This window comes from Lampris incognitus, chromosome 7, assembly GCF_029633865.1.
Source record: "Lampris incognitus isolate fLamInc1 chromosome 7, fLamInc1.hap2, whole genome shotgun sequence".
Classification (NCBI taxonomy): domain Eukaryota; kingdom Metazoa; phylum Chordata; class Actinopteri; order Lampriformes; family Lampridae; genus Lampris; species Lampris incognitus.
In genome coordinates, this window is record NC_079217.1 from 60,468,970 (window position 1) to 60,479,242 (window position 10,273).

Consider the following 10,273-nt stretch of genomic DNA (forward strand, 5'->3'; position numbering starts at 1 on the left):
TTTCGGTCCCGCTATCTACACTAACTAACACACACACACACACACACACACACACACATTCAAAAATATATGAGTAGATAACAGCAGCAGCATAATCATATAACATAAGCTGTGCATAGAGCAGCTGGAATTTCTGCATGCGCTCGGAACATTTTCAGAGACTGGCGAAAACAACCCATAGTGGAATATATTGTAAAATACTGTAACGTGCATGGATAAGTAGACACGTTGGTCCTTGACTAACCGGTTGGACCCTTTAGTCAACCGGATAACGTTGTCGCTTGCGGTGTGGGAGAGATGAGTTCGCGTCCCGGCTGTGGCGGTCCCGGATTGCCCCCCCCCCCCCCGAAATCGCTACAATACTGTAGTAGTGTTATGCAGCAGACTTGCCTTCCAGATCCACCAGTTCAACAATCAATAATAGTCTTAACATGGGAACGCAAATAACGTTTTATTTATTTATTCATTAGTAACAGTAATATCATTAGTCATATTGGATAGTAGTGTGTCGCTACACTTGTGACCACAGAAAGTACAGCAAACCGCTACTTTGCAATGCGTCCTTCCAACTCCAGTGGCTGCACAGGCACCAAGAGACACGCAGTAGGCTAGCCTGAGATCCATGACCCCCTACAGGCACATAACACAGGCAGACACTGCAACAGCGTCATCAAATCCAATCGCAATCACAAGTGAGCACCTTCCTCCTCATGCTGTCTTTTCTCACTAGTACAAAGTTTAATAAATTACTCTTTTTTTAACTAGTTTTTTTTTTGGGGGAAATTCGCGTGGCTTTAGCTAGTGGACAAACTACAGTGGAATGCGGGAAAGATGAGACAGGGGGCTGCTGGCATTTGCGAAACGCACTGCCAATCAAAATGAAGCTTTCTGATTGGATGGGCAGGAGTGCCAAACTGGGCGGAGTGTACCAGCTAGAGCGTACAGTGGAACGCTAGCAGTATACATGACCGAAAGACGAGGAGCTGCTGGTATTTGCGAAACGCCCTGCCAATCAAAGTGTAGCTTTCTGATTGGATGGGCAGGAGTGCCAACTGGGTGGGCGTTGCCCGCCTTTGCCCACCCGTGGCTTCGCGTTTGCTGTCAGGGATGTGAGGCAGAAAGAAGGACTCATTCGAGACCTCAGAAAGGAAGAGGTAAATATAGACTTTATAGACGTTCTACAAAAGAGGAAATAAGCGTTAAAGAATATTATTTCACTATTGTAAAATAACCAGTGTGATTGAGAAGATGTGAGTGTTTTGTTTTGTTTTTTTAAATAGACATTCTGGTAAGTTGGGGGGCTTTGTTAACCAGTAGGTGGCCTGGGCCTACAGTGGGTGTAGAAAATCAATGTCCTCCTTAACATCTACAGTTAATTCCGCCGCCATAGATGTTCCAGCTGTTGTGGAAGCGCTGTTCAAAAGGTTATAAAACAGAGACCCCAACAATTAAATTCAAACGTACTTCCGTTTTTAAGGAGTCAGTACAATTGGTAATGAAGTTAAAGCCGAGGCTGTCATAACAGGAGTCCTGATCGACTCAAGAGTATTCATCCTTTCATGGATGGCCCCAATAACCATCCACTGAACCTGGATCAATAGCCTTATTCTGTAAAGCATTTTTGATATGGACATTGTATCACAGTGGTTTAAAATGTCCAATATGTCTCATAAAGAATGCGCTTGACTCTGGATATTTATTTATTTATTTGTTTATTTATTTATATAAATAACACTCAAGAGTTCATCCTGAGGGGTGCTCTTCCTGATGTATTCATTATTTGTATAGCCCAATATCACAAATTACAAATTTGTGTCAGTGGGCTTTACAGCAACACAACACCCTGTCCTTAGACCCTCACATCGGATAAGGAACAACTCCCTAAAAAACCCCTTTAACAGGGAGAAGAAATAGGAAGAAACCTCAGGGAGAGCAACAGAGGAGGGATCTCTCTCCCAAGACGGACAACGTGCAATGGATGTTGTGTTCATACAATTTACAGAATACAACGTTGAAAGAGGGTAAACAGTGGTCCTGACACTCACTAATCCCTCGGCCCCCCATCTTTTCATTTATCATACAGTCTCAGGCTGCTGGACTTCGAGTGGAACCCTCTGTGCATTGTGAGGAGTTTCCGTATCCTGATATCTGTGGCCTTTGATTTGAGGAGGATAAACTCCTGAGAGAGTAGCACCATAGAAATGTGACTTATACACCGAAGCAACTTGTGTTTTTTTCCTCGCAACAATGCGTTTTTTGCTGAGTAGGACTTATACTCCGGTGTGACTTGTAGTCTGGGAAAAACTATATATAGTGCTTGGTTAGTGACCATCAGTTGTATACTACTTTTCACGATGCGTTGTGGGATACTTTGAGTCCACTATGTAGAGTATAGCAATTCTCGCCATACAGTCGGACAACTCTACAAGTGAGTAGTGAGTCATTTCGGACACGGATCTTGTGGCTTGTGGGTGAAAGCTGTCCTTAAGCCTGTTGGTCTGGGCCCAGATGCTCTGGTACCATTTTCAACAGTGGAGGAACATCAGCGGCGAACAATCCTCCTCAGCCTCTCAAAGAAGCGCTGGAGACGGCCCTTCTTGCGCTTAACTTTATGCTCTCTTCCTACCTCAGCCTCTTCATCTTCGTTGGGGGAGGATGTTCCTGCCCTGGCCTCTTCAACTTCATCAGGGGAGGGTGTTTCTACCTTGGCCTCCTGTGCATTCTGATCAGGAGAGGATGTTTTTTCTTTGGCTGCCTCCTCTTTCTGCTTGGAGGAGTCCTTTCCCTGACAGGTTTTCGATGAAGCTCTGTAAAACACAAAACTGTTGTCATTCTACTGTCAATACACTATAATTTGTGCTACTGCTGTACACTGATTGTCTGACATTACAGCAAACTTATTTGATCCATTTCACGGAGACACATGGCAATGTTGTATACTTGTGTATAATGTACACCGTTTCTTCCACCTACCACTAGAACACAGTGAACATACCTGTCTCTGTATTCTGTCCTGCTATCCATGGAGCTGTCCTCCTTTTTTTTCTTTGCCAGGAGGACTTTTTCCTCCTGCTCCTCGAGGGCGGTATCTCTCTGCAGGGCCTCCACCTGCTGCAGGAGCATGTCTCTGCCCAGAAGGAAGGACTCCCGTTCTCGTATCATGGCCTCCTTGGCAGAAGGAGTGGCATTTAACTCCTCCTCTGCCCAGAGGAGGGCAGCCACCAAATTTCCTTTGCTTTCCTCGCGTGGGGAAAGCTCGTCAGTGAGGAGTTCCACCTGTTCCTCCAGAGCCTTAATTTTCGCCATGGCAGCAGTTTGTAACTCCTGCTCTTTCAGGGCAGTTTCTCTCTGCAAGGCGGTGTCTCTCTGTACGGCCGCCACCTGCTGCAGGAGCACGTCTCTGTCCAAGATGATGGACTCCATATCTTCCTCCATGGCCTCCTTGGCAGAAAGAGCAGCATTTAACTCCTCCTCTGCCTTGACAAGGGCGGCCGCCATCTTTTTGTTGGTCTGAAAAACCTCGTCAGCATGGCGTTCCAGCCTCTCCATCCTACGACCAAGCTCCATGGCAGCAATTTGAAGTAAAGGTTCCACCTTCAGGGCCGTGTCTTTCTGCAGGGTGGCATCTCTTTGCACAGCCTCCACCTGCTGCAGGAGCTCGCCTTTGTCCAGGAGGATTGACTCTTTTCCTTGCTCCATGGCCTTCTTGGCAGAAAGAGCGGCACTTAACTCCTCCTCTGCCTGGAGGGGTGCAGCCGCCATCTTTTCTTTGTGTTGCTCCCCTTGGGAAAGCTCGGCAGTGAAGAGTTCTAACTGCTCCTCCAGAGCCTTCACTTTCACCATGGCAGCAGTGTGTAACTCCTGCTCCTTCAGGGCAGTGTCTCTCTGCAAAGCAGCATCTCTCTGTATGGCCTCCACCTGCTGCAGGAGTGCCTCCTTTTCTTGTTCCATGGCTTCCTTGGCGGAAAGAGCGGCATTTAACTCCTGCTCCTTCAGGGTGCCGTGTCTCCGCAGGGCCTCCAGACGCACCTCGTTGTCCAAGATGATGGACTCCATATCTTCCTCCATGGCCTCCTTGGCAGAAAGAGCAGCATTTAACTCGACCTCTGCCTTGACAAGGGCGGCCGCCATCAGGGTGGTATCTCTTTGCACAGCCTCCACCTGCTGCAGGAGCTCGTCTATGTCCAGGAGGATTGACTCTTTTCCTTGCTCCATGGCCTTCTTGGCAGAATGAGCGGCACTTAACTCCTCCTCTGCCTGGAGGAGTGCAGCCGCCATCTTTTCTTTGTGTTGCTCCCCTCGGGAAAGCTCGTCAATGAGGAGTTCCACCTGCTCCTCAAGAGCCTTCAGTTTCATCATGGCAGCAGTTTGTAACTCCTGCTCCCTCGGGGTGGTGTCTCTCAGCAGGAGCACATCTTTGTCCAGGATGACTGATTCCATGTCTTGCTCCATGGCGTTTGTAGCAAAAAGAGCGGCATTTAACTCCACCACTGCCTGGCGGACGGCAGCCACTCTCTTTTTGTTGTTTGTTTGTTTTGTTGTTTGCTACACAACAGATGGAAAATATCAGTGAATGTCTGTGATTAGATCTGCTCACCACATCAGTGGCAAACACGAAGTCTGTAAGTATCACTACGAGAACTGTCTCATTCCCCCCCTCATTTGTTGAGAAGGTAATGCCTGCAGTCTGCGGGAAGGCAGAGTTGGCCGTTGAGCCCCGCCCACAGGTCCAGCCCCGCCCGCCCACAATAGATTGACAGTGACAGCGATTTATGCAGAAAATAATTACTGTTTAACATAAGCCTGAGAGTTTCACGTTTTGTTCTACAATAATAATAATAATAATAATAATAATAATAATAATAATAATGTAACCGGTTATTTTCTTGCCCGGTGCGGGAATCGATACGGGGTGTACTGCACCACAAGGCGACATCACTAACAGTACTCTCCCACTTGGCCAGATACAAAAGGGAAATTAAAACAAACATCATAAATCCCATAAATCACAGATGAAGTCTGAAGAGGTGAGTCCCGACACAAATCATGGCCGTTAATACCACGACTGTTAATTCCGAAGCTACTGTGTGCTTCAAACTTCCATTAATTGCCTGTGTGGCTCAACATCCGTTAAAAAGGGGGGGTTGATTTTGGGGATTATCTTGATGAACAAAACGTGTTAATATCATAAGCTTTTGTTCGGTACGGAATTTATTTTCGTAATTTATCCAAATTCATCATTTTAGGATTCACCTGACCTTTTCCCTTTTCCGGTTCCGGGTTAAAAAGGAGGCGGGAAGAAGAAACTCGCGTTATGGCGGTGAGTGTTAAATGGCCGCGCTACAGTAATCTGAACGCTCGCTCAGATCTTATTAGGAATCAAACGCGTTTGGTTGCAGTGACGTGTCTTCTTAATATGAACGTTAGGATGTGTAGGTTGGTTAGCCACGTGGCGTCGCGTTGTTAGCATGTAACGCTAGATCGGTTATTTTAAACGAGCGGCAGCGTCGCCGTCGTGTGACGGAGTATAAACCACGCTTTCCACCGAGCCACCACGCTCAATAACTGCTGCTGTTGTGCAGATATTAGTAACAGCTGACTGGTTTGGGGGCAGGACCTGTGGGGTAAAATGCTAAACCAAAAGCGCGGTGGGGAATCGATGTGGGCTTGGGAGCGAAGCGCGGTGTCGTCATGAATGTGGGCGGGGCTGGACAGACAGGACGTCCAGCTCCGCGTCCCGGCGGGCTGCAGCCGGTACTACTTGGCATCTGTCTGGCTTGGCCCGTTTTTTCGTTTTGTTTTAACGTTATAAACATACAGTCCAAAATATTCAGACGTTCAGTCGTTAAGTGAAACATACACCCTTATATAATTTACACTTATACGAGTGAACATGGGAAAAGACAGATAATCAAATTAAATATGCAAAGTAAATGTTAACTACTAATAAGACACGTTAGCCCCTAGCTAACGGGTCTGACCCTTAAGCCGAGCGGTTAGTGGCGTCGCCTTGTGGTGCAGTACACACCGTATCGAATCCCGCACCGGGCAAGAAAATAACCGGTTACGTAAACAAGTTAATTAGCTTAAAATGGCTTGGCCTGTTTTTACCTGCTGACCGGACTCCTGGTTCAGACCAGCTCTTGCGTTTTCACCTCCTTGGTGGTGAACGTCGTCCTGCTTCATCTTTCCTTTCGCACTTCTCTGTCTGCGACTCGGGAGTCTGACCTGTTCTGTCCACCGCGAATCACCAACTGACTCCGCCGCCGCTGCGCGGCCTTTTATAGCGTTCCGAGGCACGGCGCCGGAAATGGAACGCAGCATGATTGACAGATTCTTTCTTACACATTCTACAACGGTCGGTTTGTTGTTTGTTTTTAAAATGGCAAACACACCGCAGAATGAATTACAATTATTTCAGTAAAATTACTGGTACAGAAATATTAAATGTGTTCACTATACAAGCCTTAAAATTTACTTTGTGGCGGACACTAGGGGCTATGCCTCTCACCCAGCAGGGCTGTGAGCTGGGGGCGTGGTTTACGTTCCCGGGCTTGCTGGTGCAAGTTCCGAACAGTTTATTGATGGAAATCAGCAACCTACGATATTCTACTACAGCTTTGAGGAATCTGTGAGTAGCCTAACGACATCATCATGACCACGCTGGGTCGCATAGAAGAGTTTGATGAAGGCTCCAGCGGCAATGCCATTGAGGAGTATATTGAGAGACTGGAATGTTTTTTCCTGGCAAATGGAGTAGATGGGGAGGAGAAGACACGCGCTATTTTGCTTAGCGACTGTGGTGCTGCAACGTATTCTACACTACGTTCGGTGGTCGCTCCCGTCCTTCCTACGGCCGTCACCTATGAAAACTTAGTATCGGCCTTGAAGCGCCACTACAGTCCTCCTCCGTCACAAATTGTTCAGCGTTTTCAGTTTCACAATTGCAAACAAAAGCAAGGCCAAGGAATCTCCAGCTACATTGCTGAACTCCGTAAACTCTCAGTGCATTGCGCTGTTGGTGACCAACTGGAAGCCATGCTGCGTGACAGAATTGTCTGTGGGGTGCTAGATGAAGCGCTGCAGCACCGCCTGCTGGCTGAAAAGGAACTCACATTCAAAGCAGCAGAGGAGAAAGCCCTTGCAGCGGAAACAGCCACGTTAAATGCGCGAATACTACAACCAAACCAGCTGGGACCACCACAGTCAGCAGAAGTTCATCAGACTGCACAAAGTCAAACCGTTTTGAAAGTGAAACAAACAGTAGCAGAAGGTGGTGCAAAGCCATGTTTTCGTTGTGGAGGCACACACAACCAACAACATTGCAAATTTACCTCTGCTGTATGCCACTATTGCAAAAAAGGGGGCACATTTCTCGTGTTTGTTTTAAAAAGAGCAGGGATGTTGCATCAGCAGATTCTTCTGACACAGTTCCTCAATCTGAACAACACACACACACTGTTAGGCAACGAGTGCTCACGTAAAAAAGCCATATCAAGCCACTGTGATCCTGAATAACAAAACACATGTAATGGAGGTGGACTCTGGAGCCGCATGCTACTTGATCAGTGAGGGCAGTTACAACACCTTGTGGCCTGACCAGCCGCCTTTACTGCACAAGGACAGTAGTGTGCTTAGACAATGGTCACAAGCAGAACTACAAGTTAATGGGAAGACTTTTGTGGATGTGCAGTATCAAGGCAATCACAAGACCTTACCACTGATTATTGTTCGAGGTCAGGGGACAAGTCTACTGGGCAGGGACTGGTTTGAGGCACTGGGCCTTTCTGTAATGGGGGTGTGCCAAGTATGCTTACAATCCGTGGAGTCCATCTTAACGGAATATGCAGAAGTCTTCCAGGACCTCAGGGCTTCACGAACCCCTCCAATTGCTATTGATATTGATACGACAGCATCACCCAAGTTTTTTAAAGCACGTTTGGTGCCCTTTGCCCTTCGGCCAAAGCTAGATGAGGAGCTTGACAAGCTAGTAGCTCAGGCTATTTTTGAACCCGTGAGACACTCAAGGTGGGCCACACCCATCGTACCAATAGTTAAAAAGGATGGCAGCTTAAGAATTTGCGGTGACTATCGCTGCACTGTGAATACAGTTGTGAAACCTGATGTATACCCCATTCCTACGGTGGGTGAACTGTTTTCCAGACTGGCAGGGGGGGTGCTTTTCAGTAAATTGGACCTCAAACAAGCTTACCAGCAGCTGGTGCTGGACGATGAGGCTGCAGAGCTTCCCACTATAAACACCCATTGGGGGCTGTTTCGGGCCCGCCACCTGCAGTTTGGAGTATCGACAGCTGAGTCCATATTTCAGCGTTTCATGGATACACTTCTCGCCGGTATACCAGCCATGCAACCGTACCTGGGTGATGTCTTAATAGCGGGAAAGACTGTTGGCCAGCACAGTGACCGTCTTCGTGCAGTGCTGGAATGATTTGCAGAAGCAGGATTGCGGCTACAGAAGGAGAAGAGTGTGTTTGCTGCTGACCAAGTTGAATTTTTAGGTTTTCGTGTGGACAAGGATGGCGTGCGGCCGACTATGGAGAAAGTTGAGGCTATTCAGAAGGCGCCTTCACCCCGGAACAAAACGGAGCTTCAGTCATTCCTAGGACTGCTCAATTTTTACAGCTGTTTTTTGCCAAACAAGGCTACCATCTTAGAACCGCTGCACCGCCTCCTGCATCAGTCTGAAAAAGCTTACACTGCTGCAAAACAACTGCTTCAGGCTGATGGCGTGTGACGAAACAAAGCCATTAGCCGTTGTTTGTGACGCTTCGCCTTATGGCTTGGGGGCACTGCTCTTCCATATGGAGTCCGATAGCCGGGAGGCTCCCATCATCTTTGCCTCGAAGACACTATCCTCCACTGAAAGAAATTATGCCCAAATAGATAAGGAGGCATTGGTGGTCATTTTTTCAGTCAAAGAATTTCATCAGTACCTTGCTGGTCGCCACTTTGTGGTTTTTACTGACCACAAACCTCTTTTGGGCCTGCTACACCACTCTAAGCCCATGCCACCTGTCCTGTCCCCACGCATGCTACGCTGGAGTGTTCTTCTTGGGGCCTACGATTACGAATTGTGCTACCGCCCTGGCAAACAGCTAGCAAATGCTGATGCCCTCAGTCGCTTACCACTGCCCACTGGTATGCATGATACCCCTCCACCCATGGAGGTGCTCTTACTGGAAATGGCGCCTGAAGCCCCACTGAATGCAAAACACATTGCCGCCCTTACTCGGAAGGATCCAGTTCTGTCCCGGGTGCTGCGCTGGGTCCTGCATGGCTGGCCAGTGGATACACCTGACAGCCGTTTCAAGCCGTTTTTCACCCGATGCCATGAACTGTCCACACACAAGGACTGCCTATTATGGGGGAGTCGTGTAGTTATTCCCAACCTGGCGAGGGAGGAGGTACTAGCCATGCTGCATGATGCACACCCAGGCATTGTGCATATGAAGGGCCTGGGGAGGAGTTATGCCTGGTGGCCAGGTATGGATTTAGCAATAGAACAGACAGTAAAATCCTGTGAAACCTGCCAGAGAACTCGTCATGTACCACCAACAGCACAGCTGCACCCTTGGGAGTGGACAACTAAGAAATGGTCCCGATTACACATTGACTTTGCTGGTCCATTCCAGGGGAAGACATTTCTCATAATTGTGGACTCGCACTCTAAGTGGTTAGAGGTTGCCACGGTGAGTTCAATGTCCTCCTCTGCAGTGATCAGCACACTGAGGCTCCTCTTTGCAACTCACGGGTTGCCAGATGTCATTGTTTCTGACAACGGTACGGCCTTCACATCAGAAGAATTCAAAGAGTTTGCCAGACGGAATGGCATCAGAGCAGTGACTACAGCCCCTTACCATCCTCGTTCAAATGGCCAAGCAGAACGTATGGTCCAGACAACCAAGGAGGCCCTGTCTAGGATCACTATCGGTGACTAGCAGACACGCCTGGCTAGGTTTCTGCTGTCACAGCATGTGACTCCCAATTCAGCAACAGGAAAGAGCCCTGCCGAGCTTCTCATGAACCGGAGTCTGCATGGTCTTTGATCGCTTTCATCCTGACTATGAAAATGAGATGCACCTCAAGCAGGAGGTGAGTGCAGAAAAGCTGCAAGGCCCAAACAGATGTTTTAGGCCACAGGACACCTATGTACATGAGGAACTACACTCTGGGACACAAATGGGTCCCTGGTGTGATAGCCGATCCTACTGGCCCAGTTTCATATAGAGTGCAGACTCCTGATGGGCAAATG

The 10,273-nt window shown here is 48.1% G+C and overlaps 1 pseudogene; it reads left to right on the forward strand.

The window, feature by feature from the left end:
* The first annotated feature begins 7,687 nt into the window (after positions 1 to 7,687).
* Positions 7,688 to 9,506, forward strand: LOC130115372 (uncharacterized protein K02A2.6-like; annotated as a pseudogene).
* The last annotated feature ends 767 nt before the right edge of the window (positions 9,507 to 10,273 follow it).